The sequence below is a fragment of the Gopherus evgoodei genome, chromosome 11, assembly GCF_007399415.2.
Source record: "Gopherus evgoodei ecotype Sinaloan lineage chromosome 11, rGopEvg1_v1.p, whole genome shotgun sequence".
NCBI classification, from domain to species: Eukaryota; Metazoa; Chordata; order Testudines; family Testudinidae; genus Gopherus; species Gopherus evgoodei.
Genome location: NC_044332.1, coordinates 18,041,009 through 18,056,827, shown reverse-complemented (window position 1 = coordinate 18,056,827; position 15,819 = coordinate 18,041,009). Strand labels below are relative to the sequence as shown.

The window sequence follows — 15,819 nt, the reverse complement described above, 5'->3', positions numbered from 1 at the left end:
GTTGCAGAGCTGTTCGGTGACAGCTCCCTTTTAGAAATGGTTCCTCATGAAACTTTCTATAATAGATTTCTGGAATGAGTCCAAGCTAATCCAATATGGCCACCTTCAGAGTAAAGTACTCAGGGCCCTGGAAGTAGCTTAGGCCTCCCCTAGGGTGACCAGGTATCTGTTTTTCGACTGGAACACCTGGTTGAAAAAGGACATTGGCGACTCCGGTCAGCACCATCAACTGGGCCATTAAAAGTCCGGTCAGCGGTGCTTCAGAGCTAAGGCAGGCTAGTCCCTACCTGTCCTGGCTCTGCGCTGCACCCCAGAAGCAGCCAGCAGGTCTTGCTCCTAGGCAGGAGTAGGGGAGGCTATGGGACTCCGCACGCTGCCCCCACCCTGAGCACTGGCTCTGCACTCCCATTGGCCAGGAATCGCAGCCAATAGGAGCTGCGGGAGCGGTGCCTGAGGGCAAGAGCAGTGTGCAGAACTGGCTGCCATGCCTCTGCCTAGGAGCTGGACCTGCTGCCTATTTCCAGGATGCAGCATGGAGTCAGGACAGGCAGGAAGCCTCCTTTAGCCCCTCAGCTACACTGCTGACCAGGAGCCACCAGAGGCAGGGCTGTCCCTTGGGTACAGTGAATTGGGGCAACTGCCCTGGGCCCTGCACTTTGGGGAGGGGACGGGGAGGTGAGGTGGGTGGGCGAGTGGGTTGAGGAGGAGGGTGAATGGGGAGGTGAGTGGCAGGCAGGTGGGGCGAGGAGGAGTTCCCCCCAACAGAACCTCCCCCTCCCCCCCAGCACCTCCTACCCACCGGCAGGCCCCACTGATCAGCACCTTCCGTTCCCTCTCAGCGCCAATCCCGGATCAGATGTTTTGCGACGTCAGGAGGCACTGGGGGAGAGGGCAGAGGAGTGAGGGTGCAGTGTGCTCGGGGACGGATGCAGAACTGGGTGGGAAGAGGCAGGTTGGGAGCAGGAAGAAGCATGGTGGGGTGGGGCCTTGGGGGAAGGGGTGGAGTGGGGGTGGGGCCTGGGTGGGGCCAGAGGGGGGAGCACCCCCCTGGCAGATTAGAAACTTGGCCCCTATGTCCTGGGCCCGGCACCCCCCTAGTGACAGTCCTGGCCATAGGTAAACCCGTGCCCCAACCACCAGCTTGGAGCCCTCTTCTGCACCCAAGCCCCTCATCCCTGGCCCCCAACCAAGAACCCGCATTCCCAGACAGAACGCTCACCCTCTCTCACCCTAACCCCTGCCTCAACCCGCAGCCTTCTCCCATACCCTGAATCCTTCATTTCTGGCTCCACCCTAGAGCCCTCATCCCCTCTTGCATCTCAAACCCCTTCCCCAGCCCAGTGAAAGTGAGGGAGGGTCGGGGAAAGCATCAAGTGAGCCACCGAGGGAGGGGGAAATGTAGTGAGCGGGGGTAGGAACTCTGGGAAAGGGTGGGGAGGGGCTAGGGTGTTCGGTTTTGTGCGATTAGAAAGTTGGCAACCCTAGCCTCCCCCTATAACTAAAGGGTGAGTGGGGGCGGGGGTTCCTCTCCCAGCCAGTGGTGGCTGTCACCTGCTCAGCTGTCAGGAAAGCTGCCGGGTCAGTAGAGTTAGCTTGGTTAGGGTGGGTCCTGGGAGAGCCTCAGCAGGAAACACCCTTGTAGGAGCACCCAGCAAACCTATCACAAGCAGCCTGGCCACCTTGGCCTGGAACAGCTAATTCTGTTCCTGTTCAGCCAGTTAGGCCTCCTGCGTGTGCTGCTGGGTGGTTAGTAAGGCTTCCTGGAGTGGATGATTTTGCCCCTTCTCTGCCTGTTGCTGCTGTATCATTAATCACAAGACTTCCTCCAGGGCCCCTCTTGGAGAAGGGGACGCTAAGGGTCCTTGCTCAGGTGCCAGGTGTATTGTGGTGGCCACAACCTGAGTGCCCCTTTATGTCCAGGGGAGCCTCTGCAGTGCCCCACCTCTGTTTTCTTCTTCTTCAGGGCTCCTTAAGCAAACCCCACACAGTCTTTCTCCTTTCAATCACAGGCCTTCTTTGGTGTCTGGTTTTGTTTATTCACAAAGCTCCAAAATATCAACCCAACAAAAAAATAATTTCTCCAAACACTCACAGAATTCCCAGAAATTTGTCCCAATCTGTATCTGGCACTAGCTGCCCTGCTCAAGCTGACTCCCTTGGACCTTCTCCCAGTCAGTCCCTTTCCCTGCAGAATTCCTTCAACTCTTTTGTAATGAATGAGCTCCTAGAGCAGTGGTCTCCAAACTTTGAGGGTTGCGTCCTCCTTAGCCCATTCAGTGCCCCATTCCGGAGCTGGAATGGACAGGGTAAGGGTCCCAAGGCTGGGACTGGGCCGGGAACGGGCCCAGGAGCGGAGCCCTGGGTGGGGGCCGAGGCTCAGGGTGGGACTGGAAGAAGAACCATGGCTGCGCTGTGGTGGGGGCCAGCAGCCAGGGTAGTGCCTGGGTGCAGAGCTGGGAGTGGGACTGGAGCAGAGATGGGGGCAGAGTGGGGCTGGCCTGGGCACTGCCGCTTCACCCAAAAATGTTTCTCAGCACCCTGTAGGGGGGCATGCCTCACAGTTTGGGGACCACAGTACTAGAGGTTTCTTCCCTGCACCAGGTGTCTCCGGTTGGCTCATTTAGTAAGCCTGGTCCAGGCTTCAAATCTCCGGCAGGCAGCTCCCTCACTCCCTGTTCTCTCTCACATGCTGACAGTAACATTGATAGGAGCCGTGCCCTGTCTGCCCTTCCCTGGCTTACGTGGAGGGGGGGGGGAATTAGGTAGAGTTTTACAGTTGTGTAGATAGATTTAGAGCAGGTTATGAGAGGCTTGCACTTGCTATTCCAAGGCAGGTGAAACAATAATGAAATTTGCTCATCAAAGTAGTTTAAATCCTGAGCAAATGATTAAATATTTACAATGGTCCAGGTATACTTAATCCTACCTCAGTGCAGGGGAGATGACTAGATGACCTCTCAAGGTGTATTCTATTCCTACATTTCTGTGAATTCTCAAGACTTCATTTAGCAAGGTATGTAAGCATGTGCATAAATTAAAGCATGAGCAACCTCATTGAACCTAAGAGCTGAGTCTAGCTTTCAGGATTTGACCTATGGAGTTTAGACAATGTTCTGCAGTTTTCCAAATTTGGCGTGTCCATTTTCTTCCTTTAGCCTCATGATCTCTCTCTCTCTTCTCCTCTAAAAGATGTAAACTATCGTAATAATTTTAAAAAAATATTCAACAATATAACTTCTTTTTATTTAAAAAATAAATTCTCTTGTACAGAGTTTATAAAACTTACTGTTTCCTTTGTTTACATGGTTAGTTCAGAGATTCAGGATTCTGGAAGGAGTTTAAGTTAAATACAATTGATTTTGTGAAATTTTTGTTTTTATTAGATTTCATTTAGAAAAGCTAAACCTGACAATTCTGTGGTTATTGCAAATATAGAACTGAATCCTATCCTGTACTACTGTATAATGACACTAATAGGCACAAGTCTACTTTGTCCTCCACTGTCTGCTACCCTGATACACGCACTTTCTTGGTCACTTCACCAGAGCAGGACAAGACTTTGCTCATTACGAATTACTTCTCAATTCTGATTTATGGAATGATCGTATTAATCGATTATCTGAGCTCATGAGGATTCTTGATTTCTTTTCTAGAATTACCTCTTCAATAAGGCTTGGGATCAGGCTCATACTGTCAGTGGAAAGATTCTGTTCACTTCAGGGAGCTTTGGGTCAGACCCCATATGCTTATTTCCAGTGAGACTGGAATTGGTTTAGAGATATAGCAAATTTGTGCAATTCCTAAACAATTCTAACTCATTAAAGTCAAAACACAAAGCACCCAGAGAGAGAGAGAGAGACGGAGAGACTGATTCTGATTCCTTACATTAAGGTTACATTGCACCACTCTGGGACCATAAATGGGACTTAAAGTGGGTATAAAAGCACTTTAGTAGAAAGCTATTAAAAATATAACTCATTCCCACTTTCAGATTCCTTGATGCTGCCAGAGTAGTGGAAAGCTAGCCTTAGTATAAATGAGAATCAAGCCCTTTCTTCAGAGAAACGCTTTTAGTCAGCGGGTGTTCTCTCATATTGCTTGTTTGTCTTCAGGAATTATATTGCTGGAAAACTCAGTAGCTCAAGACAGTTAAAATAAACAGAAAAATCCACATACCAATTTGCTTCTGTTGGAAGAAAAGAGCTCTGTAGTGGATGTAACCTCCACAGCTGAACGAAGACTGAAGTGTAGTGTTCAGAGTGACTTCCTTATGTTTCCAGCTGCTTCCCTTAGCTATCACCTCCTTCTAACGACACTGTGGAATGGAATAACAGTGTTTAGCAAAAACAAAAACAGTGAGGAGTACTAGTGGCACCTTAGGGACTAACAAATTAATTTGGGCATAATCTTTCGTGAGCTAAGCTTTCGTGTTCAGCAAGAGGAAATTGGGAAATATTTCCAGATTTCTGGACTTGTTTAAAAACACTGGCTGTCTTCATAAACCCAGCATCCCACCAAAAATAAATTCTAACCATATGAATGAATCACTTTAGGTCACTGTCTGCAGGGAACCAGAGGGAGTTGCTGTTGAATAGAAATAGTTGCATGTGTATCATTCATAAGGGAATGATAAGTAACACATGCTGCTTTCTGATATGCAATGGACGGATTGCACAGTATGTCTCTGGCGTGCATTTTGGTTCATAGAAAATAATATTAAATGAGCAGAAAACCATTTAACAACTCAAAGGAAATGTTTTCCAGCACTACAGTGAGGTTAAATCATAGATTCTAGTTATTTACTGAAAATAGATTTTTTTTTTCTTGTGTCTGAGATGCATGAAGCCAACAGATACCATGGGTCAAATCCTCACCTGGTAGACCGCATGTTCTAGTGGATAGACCACCAGGAAGGGACTCGGGTGAGCTAGGTTCTTTTCCTGGCTCTGTCACTGGCCTGCTGGGAGGCTTTGGGCAAATAACTTCACCTCTCTGTGCCTTAGTTTCCCCATCAGTAAAATAGGCAAAATTATACTGAGCTTCTTTGTAAAGCACTTTAAGATCTACTGATGAAAAGTGCTGGGTTTTATAAGAGCGAGGTGGCATTATTAAAAGTCAGTGTGCAATCCCAATTGACACCAGCTGAGGACCAGGCCCCCTACTGTTACACAAAAACACCCAAACACAACTCACCCCCTGACGCTTCCTGTTAATATTAGAATTAATACTGGGACACATCTTGAAACCCTTATTTATTTCTTAATCACTCTTTACTGAGGCAAAACTCCCATGGGGTCATGGGAATTCTACTTGACAATTAATGAATAAGAAATAAGGACTTCAGGATTTGGCTCCATTAGTTGCACCCTCTGTGTCATTGAAACATTTCCTCCTTTCTCTGTGAAGTCAACGATAGATGTACCTTGTAGATGTGCCTCCTTTAATAGGCATTCTTTTATTCTGGAAGTGTTTGAATGGGAAAATATAGGTCTAGTTGTGTAGCAGATTTCTTCAGTATTCTGCTTGAAGTGGCACGTAGCATGTCTGCTGGGTACAATGCCAGATTTGGGTTGTCATGGTATAAACCCCAACTCTGAAACTTAGCGTCCAAAAGATGGGGTACCAGCTTGAATTCCTCTAAGCTTAATTACCAGCTTAGAACATGTAGTGCTGCCACCAACCAGGAATTCCAGTGCCTGGTACACTCTGGTCCCCCCAAAACCTTGCCTGGGGACCCCCAAGACCCAGACCCTCTGGATCTTAACACAAGGAAAGTAAACCCTTTCCCCCACCGTTGCCTCTCCCAGGCTTCCCCTCCTTGGGTTACCCTGGAAGATCACTGTGATTCAAACGCCTTGAATCTAAAAACAGAGAGAAAAATTCACCTTACCCCCTCCTTCTCTCTCTCACTCCCAGTCTCTCCCTGAGAGAGAAAATAATCCTAACACAGAGAGAAAATTAACTTTTCTCTCCCCCTTCCCTCCTTTCTCCCCACCAATTCCCTGGTGGATCCAGACCCAGTCCCCTGGGGTCTCACCAGAATAAAAAAACAATCAGGTTCTTAAACAAGAAAAGGTTTTAATTAAAGAAAGAAAAAACAGTAAAAATCATTTGTAAATTTAAGATGGAATATGTTACAGGGTCTTTCAGCTATAGACACTGGGAATACCCTCCCAGCCTAAGTATACAAGTACAAATTAAAATCCTTCCAGCCAAATACAAATTTGCAAATAAAGAAAACAAACATAAACCTAACTCGCCTTATCACCAAGTACTTACTATTTTGAATCTATAAGAACCTGTATCACGGAAATTGGAAAGAAACCTGGTTGCACGTCTGGTCACTCTCAGAACCCAGAGAGAACAACAACCAAAATCTAAGAGCGCACACAAAAACTTCCATCCCTCAAGATTTGAAAATATCCTGTCCCCTGATTGGTCCTCTGGTCAGGTGACAGCCAGGCTCATTGATCTTGTTAACCTTTTACAGGCAAAAGAGATATGAAGTACTTCTGTTCTATTAACTCTTACTTATCTGTTTATGATATGGGTATTGTAAGGCAGATAGTTCAAGGCCCAGATTCTTGGTCCTGCTCCAATTCCCTCTGTGCTGCTTCAGCTCTGCAAATGGGGACTTAAAGTTGCCTTAATGAGACAACTGAAGAGTCTCCCCCTATAAGGGAAACCTTGGCTGGTGCAAAGCCAGTGTTGTCAGTGTGGGATGCATTCTGGGGTATGTCAGAGTGCAATACTGTTTCAGTCAGCATAAATCAGAGCAGCTATGTGACTGCTCTAGTCAAGGTGGATAAAAACTTATTTTAAAAAAATTATATTTAAATTGGAGTTTTAAAAAAATAAATCTATTTAAAATTAATTTTGGAATAGATAACCTATACTAAGGCCTAAATTAATAATCTATTAACATAATTTAAACTAAAATTTAAAAATATTAAATGGTACTTGTTTTCAGCCTTCTATAACTTCCATTGACTTCAGCTGAAATCTCAAGAGCCCAGTGAATATAGGACTGGGCCCCAAGGCTTTACTTGTGTTTTATTTCCTTTCTGCGTCCAGACCTAGCGAGAAAGGCATGGTGAATCCGTACTATTTGGGCATTTCATTATGGTTTCATGCAATTCATTAACTGCTCCTAGCATTTTTACTGTGTGACTATTGGATACTGTTATAACAGTTTAAAACATAGTTAATGAAAAGCCTCATTCTTCATTTGCTTGCTTGTCCTCTTCTCTTACTGCTGGGAAATTCTTTTACTTTGCCATGTCATTTGTGTTTCTTTGGTGAAGCAGGGTCAGTTAATGAGGCTTTGGGGCTTTTAGTATACATAATAGTAAGAGTGGCATTATGCCAGGGCTATTTTGATCAATTAAATGCATTCATGAGCAACACAACTCATGGAAATTTTTTGGAAGGGAGAGAAATACTTTGGGTTGTATGTGATGAGGAAAAGACAAAGGGGATATTTTTCATGCAAATTACAGATCCTGGGCTGTTCCATAGTGAATAAGATGGTTATATTGAAAAGCAAATGAGTTATAACGGCACCATCAATGCTTTGGTTTTAAAAAAAATTCATTTTATTTATTACACATTTCAAAATAAAATGCAAAACAGAAGACATATGGGAGCGAAGATGCATGGAGAAACAACTCTTCTGAAGGAGATACTTAAAGTACAGATTATAGTTTAGAAGTCGGGTAAAATCGTTCCTTATCAGGATTACTAACTATTCTCAGGTAGTCCTAACAATTTTTTCCCATTGTGGGGGTTACTGATTTTAGGGAAATGTTTATTCTTATTTGCAAAAACTCAAATAATATTTTCTAAATTAAAGCATACCAGCTGCCAAATTCGATGGAGATGAATTCAATTCAGTTGTACCAGGAATGGATTTGGTCCAATTAATTTAAATCTAAATTTTTATCTTTATGAACTGAACCTTTTTAAAAGTATTCTTCATTTTTGTGGGGCTAATTTTAGCCATGCAAGACAATAGAACAATTTTTAAAATCTCTATATTACTTTATGACTCCTGCAATATCTGTTCTGCTGTCCTAAGAATTTGGATGCTGGTTCATTGACTAATACCCACCCTGGAAAGGTAGACTTTAACTATCTGATAACCTGGAGAAGGATAATATCCTCTTTCTGAGAAATGAAGCAAATTACTACTTCAGGTCAACTCTCTGAATAAAGCAGTCAGATTTAATAGTGCCTAATTCAGACATGGGCAAACTATGGCCCGTGGGCCACATCCAGCCCATGGAACTGTCCTGCCTGACCCCTGAGCTCCCGGCTGGGGAGCCTAGTCCCGGGCCTCTCCCCCACTATCCCCCCTCCCCCGCAGCCATGCCGCCGTGCAGGCCGCGCTCTGGCCCGCCACTCCCGCTGGGCAGAGTGGGAAGCACAGCTGGCTCTGGCTGGGTGTCGCAGCCACGAGATCCTGCTCCTGGTAGGGGGGCGGGGAGTGAGGGGGTTGTGTAAAGGAGCGGGAGATCCTGGGGGGCAGTCAGGGAGGAGGGGACAGTTGGATGGTGCGGAGGTTCTGGCGGGGAGGTCAGGGGATGGGGAACAGGGAGGGTTGGGAGTGGGAGTCCCAGGTCTGTCAGGGGGAAGGGATGTGGGTTGGGAGGGCAGTTAGGGGACAGGGAGCAGGGGGGGTTGGGTAAGGGGGTGGGATCCCGGGGGGCATTTGGGGTGGGGGGTCCTGGGACGAGGTGGTCAGAGGATGAGAAACAGAGGGCAGTTGAATAGGGGGTGGGAGTCCCAGGGGGGCTGTCTGGGGGCAGGGGTGTGGATAGGGGGGAAGGAGTCCTGGGAAGGGGTAGTCAGGGGACAAGGAGTGGGGGGGTGTTGGATGGGTTGCAGGTTCTGAGGTGGGGAGTCAGGAGGCGGGAAGTGGGAGGAGGTGGATAGGGAATGGGGGCCAGGCTATTTGAGGAGGCACAGCCTTCCCTACCCGGCCCTCCATACAGTTGTGCAACCTTGATGTGGCCCTTGGGCCAAAAAGTTTGCCCATCCCTAGCTTAACTGTCCTTTATGTCCTACTCAGCAACTATACGAGTGACACCATCTTTGGCATAGTCCAATGATACATTTAATCTAAAACATCTGCTTAATGGAATGTTAAGGGTCATTTGGGCAGGTCCACTCCCTTCCACCCACTTCAGTATTAGAATTATGGGTCTTTTTAAATCTAATACATTGGAGAAGCTACAATTAACTCTGTAGATGATAAAAGTTGATGTTTCAGATCAAACACACACACTTACAAATAAAGTACTATCCATACACATGCCCTCTGATAGTTTGGTGGGATTTTTCACACAGTCTAGATATTTAGCCTCATGTTTGTACAGTACCTAACATAATGGGGTCCATGATTAGTGCTTTGTTGTAATAATGGGGGTCTAACAAGCCTACCCCAATGTAAGCTCAACAGTGGGAAAGTAAATAAAAGTTTATAAAATTTTCCAGTCAGCTATAACAATAAATGTTGATAAGGGGAAAGTACAAAAGGGAGACAAACAGACTGAATCAGTCCAACACAGTCCTTGAGTTATAGTAGTAGGCCTTCTTCTTGTTTGAAATTATGCTCGTAAAAAAGAGAAGTGTGAGACCAGAAATCAATCGATCAAAATTGGTGTGTCAGAAATTAGGCCTAATTGGTGAACACAGTAATGAAAAGATGGACTATTCCACCCATCACTCCCTTTTTAGGATCCTTAAAAAACAGGCTTTGGGGGCATAGAGCTGGAGCACCCATGGAGAAAAATTAGCGGGTTCTTAGTACCCACCAGCAGCCAAGCTCCTCCATCTCTCTCTGCCCCCTAGCATCTCTCCCCCACAGGTGGCCCCAATGATCACTCCTCCTCCTCCCTCCCAGTACTTCCCACCTGCCACGAACAGCTCTTTTGCAGTGTGCAGTCAGCTCCTGGAGGGAGAGGGAGGAGCGGGGATGGGGCACACTCAAGGGATGAGGCGGAAAGAGGTGGGGAAAGGCAGGGTGGGGATACAGCAGGTAGGGTAGGGTTCTGTGGCCTGCTTTGTGCAGGAGGTCAGACTAGATGATCACATTGGTCCCTTCTGACCTTAAAGTCTATGAGCAGGGGTGGGACGAAGTGGGGCAGAGGTGAGATCTTGGAAGAAGGGGTGGAGTGGGGGCCAGGGTTGGGAAGAGGCGGGGTTGGGACCTAGGGTGGAGGTGTGGGGGATCGAGCACTCCCGGCATAAAGGAAAAGTTGGCACCTATATTCAGGAGAAGATCAAACGCTGGCTGGCTGGAACACAGGTGGACTAAAGAGGAGTAAGCTTCACCATCACGGCTGCCAGCCCTACCAGCTCCTGGGACCCCACGATCAACTGTGACACCACTGGACCTTTGTTGTTCTGATCCTGAGACATGTCCTGACCAGACCAGGCCAGAAGGAGGAACCCAGATGACATCACCACCTCCACTAGATCCAGCTAAATCCCAAACACCACCTAGGATATGAGACCTTGTCACACACACCCTTCCCAGGCGTGTCCTTTTCCTTCCACACATTATTCTTACTCTTTCCTTTTGCCTTCTGTCTAAAAAGCATCTGGCTCAGCCAGCCATGACTATATATTTTGCAATACTATTGTAGTCCTGTGACCACAAAGGCCAATTAAAACAATGCCCTACACAGCCCACTGCTGGTGCGAGTTTGCCAGGTCTCTGAGTGCCTGATCAGACTGTGCGCTGGGCCTGTGTTTCTCCTGCAGTGAGGTTGCAAGTAAGAGACAGAGACGGAATCTATGTTTTCAATCTTTGCTCTCCTTTTCTCTCCCCCTGTGTGCATGCTTCTTTAGTTCTGTTTTCAAGGGAATGGGATAGAACTTTAACAACAGCTACACCCACTTCACCTAACTTCTTTCCCCCCCAAAAGGAGAGTTATTACCCTCTCAGAGGCTGTCAGACAGCAAAAGGAACTAAAGGATATTGTTAAAATGAAAGCCTTAATACTTTTCATTTCAAGTGCTAGATTAAAAGGCTTTTTAACGGTATGTTTGCCAAGGAACTAAATAAGTAGAGGTCTCAGTACTTGAAACCATATTTAACTGTTTAGTGTTTTATAGGGACGGGATCACATTAACACCTTTGACTCTCTGGGGCTACTTATTCCCTTGAAGTTAGCACATCAGCTCCTAGGCACTACAATAATACAGACAATAAAAAATATTTTTTATTAAAACGAATAGAAGATTATGTGGCTAAATCCGTCAGATGGTTTTAATAAAATATTAAGATTTTTCAGAGACATTACTATAAAAGAACAACTAATTAAAATATAATAGGTGGCATAGTTCATGACTGGCTCTGCTCTCAGTTAAATCTCTGCCACCTCAGGGAATGAATTCATGGCCTGCTCAATTAAGTTAAATCATCAATTTTAGCACGCAACTTAGATGAGAGGAAAAGGAAAGGCTGCGTCAGGCGATGACAGATATTACATGGAAAAGGTACTTGTGAGAAATGTCCAATTTCCCATTAATTTTTCATCGATGTTTATGATTTTTTTCAGTGTTCACAAATATTTGGAAATTGTTTTGATACAGCTCACAGATATTTCTATTCTTTAGTATTAGAATAGCAAAATAGGAACAAGATGCCAGAGTGATTCCGTGACTGGCAATCCAATCTCTGTTCAGCCCAAGATTCTTGAATTTATGCACGTAGTAAACCACTTCTCTGGTATTTTGTTAAATATGAGACTAACTATTGTTATCTAATGAATACAAATAACCAAGCTGACAAGACCGTGGTCTAGTAAGAATGCTTTTCACACAATGGGGATTCTACCTCCACCCATGCAGTGGGATACTGGTGTGCAGAAAAGTAGTTTCAGAAAGAACCGTGGAGATATCAAGAATTGCAAATAGGCATGCCAACTTCAATTGTTTCACCAAGTATTCCACCAATCTGCACTCCCCCTACATGGACGCCTCAATATGTGTTAGTACTCTCTTTCAGCTGGTGTAAAGTAGCATGGATCCATTGAAGTCATTGAAGCTATGCCAGTATATACCAGCAGAGAACCTAGCCCACCAAGGACCTCAGCAGGCACATAGATGAGAGGGGTCTAAGTAAATTAGGATTCTGTTCCTCAACTATGCTGCTGTGAATCAGGAGTAAATGCATTGACTTCTATGGACAAGTATTAGATTTAGAATGACTAGACTGAGAGCAGAATTGCAGTCCATGCTTCTTATCAAGAGATCATGGTGAATGATGGCTGAAGTTCTTTCATAAATTTTATTCAGTTCTTACTTCTTTCCGTTGAGTCTGAAAAGTTTTGTCTGAATAAGGACTCCAGGATTTGGCCCCCTTTGTATGCCAAGAAATCTTTGGGGAAGTTTTTATCTTTCATACCAAACAGCTAAATGGGGAAGCATATGTAATGCACTAAGGATGGAAGAAATCAATATGATTTGTTGTTGTTCAGCTTAATGTCATGCAGGAAGTAGGGTGCGTCCTGATAGACTTTCCTCCAATTCAGGGAAAACCCTTGAAATTCTCTGTCCAATACAGGTCGCTCCAGTATTTTGTCAACTCTAGTTCCACTCAAGACATATCAAAAGGAACAAAGGTTCCAATCAACCCCATACTATTTTTTAAGCACATATCAATAAACTGACTACATGCCTTAAATTCAGCTCCCAGTAGGAACATTTCACATGGATAAAGAGACCAGGATGGGAACATTTCCTGTATACACTATTTAATTATCTATTTATCTCTAAACTCATCAACTTCAGATGTAGGCTGGGAGTATACTACCAGTCTCCTTGTTATGCTTATAAGAAGCACATGTAATCTTTTACAGGGGATAAGGCAATATGCCACATTTATTGAGAGTACAGTGTTTTAGCATTAAAAATCAGCATATGCTTCCATACACACACGCACACACACACCAAAAGCTTCTGCAGCTGGATCTTATAGTTACCAGTCCTTAGCGTTGCTTGGTCAGTTCCAGTGGCCAGCTGAAACTGCACATGAGGGATGGGGAGCTAGGCTCTGTCATAAAACTTATATCCTTCTAAAAACAATCCTTCTAAAAACAATCATTAACACAATCAATAAAGAATAAACTCAGAACAATTTCTTCTTACTAATTCAAGGCTATAATTTCTTCTTTCTAATTCAAAGCTAGCAAAATGGAGTATAAAGCAAAAATGGAGTAAAATTTTACTTGAGACAATTTCTTCCCATTAGGCTTTTGCTTACATTCTACAACAAGAAATTTACTCCCATCTTTTTAAAAATGATATTGCTGAAATGATTTGAGTAGAAAATGACAAAGGATGGAGTGCTACGAAGGTTTTTTGGGGATTTGGACATCTACATGCAAAAGAGTTTAAGATTGAGTTGTCATGAGACTCTACTCTGAAATCCACTTTTGCTGGATGAAGAGACTCCCATGCTGTGTTCCACTCCTTCTCTCTCATGTTCCCAGTACAAAGCTTAAATAGAGGCTAAGGCTTTTGAATGTTGACTATCCATTCATGTGATTTGACTGTCCAATAACATGGATGACGACATCACAGTAAGTAGCCAATAGCTATATTATGTGAGCGCTATATGAAAGATTTTGAATACCTTCTGTCTTGGGGCAGCTGTGTACAAATTGCATACTATCGAGAAAGTGGGCTGAGACTGCCAATACATTTCACTCAGGCCGCTGAACAGCCATCAGAAATTAAGCTCAGCTCTCTATTGACACAGTCCTGATTTAAAACAGGGATCTACTGGAGGAAGACCTCATGTTCCAGAATTAGTCACATGAGACGACCAATGGATTCAGTGAATTCAATAAATATATTTAAAATCTTTGCTTAAGAGTTATCAGTACAGGGTAGAAAATGTTTGATCCTGAAGTACCGGGATGTTTAATCTTGAAAAATGTTATTCAACATTTGTCTATCTCAATTTTTTAATAGAATTCCACTCTCCCTCCAAATCATCATGGCAAAATACAGATGAATAGATCTTGAGTTTAACCTGGTGAGCTTTCATGACATTTGCCAGGCTGCAAAGAGGACTGAAGAAAACTTAAGTCTGAAAAATAATGTGGACTGGCCTGAAACTGGATGAGGGTGAGGAATATATCAATTTTTAAAAAACTTCTTAGTCAGTCTTCTATATCTGTATTTTATTCTGCAGGGAATTTATAATGCTGATTTTGGGCCCAATTGTGAAGTAAATGAGAATTCTGCACAGAGGATTGGATCATTTTGACATCTCAAATGTTCCCAAGACATTGACTGTTACATGACTAAGTTATTGGATACTTCTCTCTAGTTACATGGCCCCCACTACTGCAGTACATGAGTGCTTCACTCAATACACCCTTGTGAGGTAAGAAAGTGCAATTATCACCCTTTTACAGAGGAGGGGAAACTGACACACAGATTAAGTGAACTTGACCAAAGTGTCACAGCCAGAAAATGAACCCAGATCTTCTGAGTCCCAGTCCAGGATCCTAAATACAATATCAACCTATGACATAACAGAGGTTTATGACTGTATTGCAGAATCAAAAATGAGGTCAAGTTCATACAGTAGTTTCTTTGAACAGCAAGGGGAATGCTGAAAACTACCAGTCAAATAAATAGATTTTTGTTCAAAAGTTCTTTTCAACACCTTCTGGTTTGCCCAGGTGCAAAAGTCCCTACATTTTCTAAATGAAGGAAATGTCTTTTCTCTTACAAAGGCTGGTAGTTTGGCTTATCAGCATTTTTATCCTGTAATTAAGCTTTGTTGTTGGAGAAAAATAAGAACTTCTCTATTCCTGCTTTTTTCTTCAGGGGGAAATTTTGTTTTTTTGCTACAGAATTACTCACAAGATAACAGAGAGTAAAAGAGCTGGCTTGGCTTCAGATGTGAGGAAATATTTCATGACATTTACTATAGAAACAATATGAAACATAATACAGTAAAAGCTTTGTTATTCAGCATGTTGGGGGGATGGGGGGTGCCGGTAAGTCAAAAATTTCGGTTAGCTAAGACTTATACTTACCAATGGAGGGAGTTTGGGTGTAGGAGGGGGGCTCAGGACTGGGGGTTGGGGTGCAGGGCACAGGCTCTGGGAGGGAGTTTGGATGCAGGCGGGTCTCAGGGCAGGGTGTTGGGGCACAGGAGGGTTTCGGGGTGCCGGATATGGGATGTGCTCATCTCGGGCGACTCTCTGAAAGAGGTGACATGTCTCTGCTGCTCCTAGGTGGAGGCGTGGCCAGGTGGCTCTGCACACTGTCTCCACCTACAGGCTCTGCCCTTGCAACTCCCACTGGCTGCAGTTCCAGGCCAATGGGAGCTGCAGAGCCAGGGGGTGGGGCGGGGCAGCACACGGAGCCCCCTTGGCCATTCCTCTGTCTAGGAGCAGCAGGGACATGTTGCCACTTCTGGGAAGGCACACGGAGCCAGATTAGGGAGCCTGCCGGACCCACACCAACTGGACTTTTAATGGGTATCAGAAATGCTGGTTTCTAGAGCTTTTCAGTTGGTAAAGTGCCAGATAACACAGCTTTTACTGTATGATTTAGAACAACCAACACGGATGTGAGAGAAGGGAAGGATGCTTAGCTCTCTTGGGGCCCAGTTCCAATACCCCCTTAAATCAACTGCAAAATTTGCATTGACCCCACATAATTACATTTTTGGAGTTCTGTGAAAGGGTTCGTTCACCAAAGGAGATTCAAAGTAAGGGCTGGCTCTCCAGCTGATGCTGTAGTGTGACTGAAAAAAAAAAGTAAAACAAAAACGTAACAATTTAA

General features: G+C 44.6%; 1 protein-coding gene across 4 annotated transcripts in view; it reads right to left on the bottom strand.

Annotated features, from left to right (window-relative positions):
• GPR1 (G protein-coupled receptor 1) overlaps positions 1–15,819 on the bottom strand; it is a 46,440-nt gene that overhangs the window by 26,236 nt on the left and 4,385 nt on the right. For 2 of the 4 annotated variants that reach the window (XM_030579336.1, XM_030579335.1), the window contains exons 2-3: positions 15,699–15,781; positions 4,177–4,315 (exon numbers count right to left, since the gene is read on the bottom strand). The gene's annotated coding sequence lies outside the window, so the exon portion shown is untranslated. Of the gene's footprint in view, positions 1–4,176; positions 4,316–4,874; positions 4,952–15,698; positions 15,782–15,819 lie in introns of those variants that run through there. The other 2 variants (XM_030579338.1, XM_030579337.1) reach the window with 2 other exon arrangements.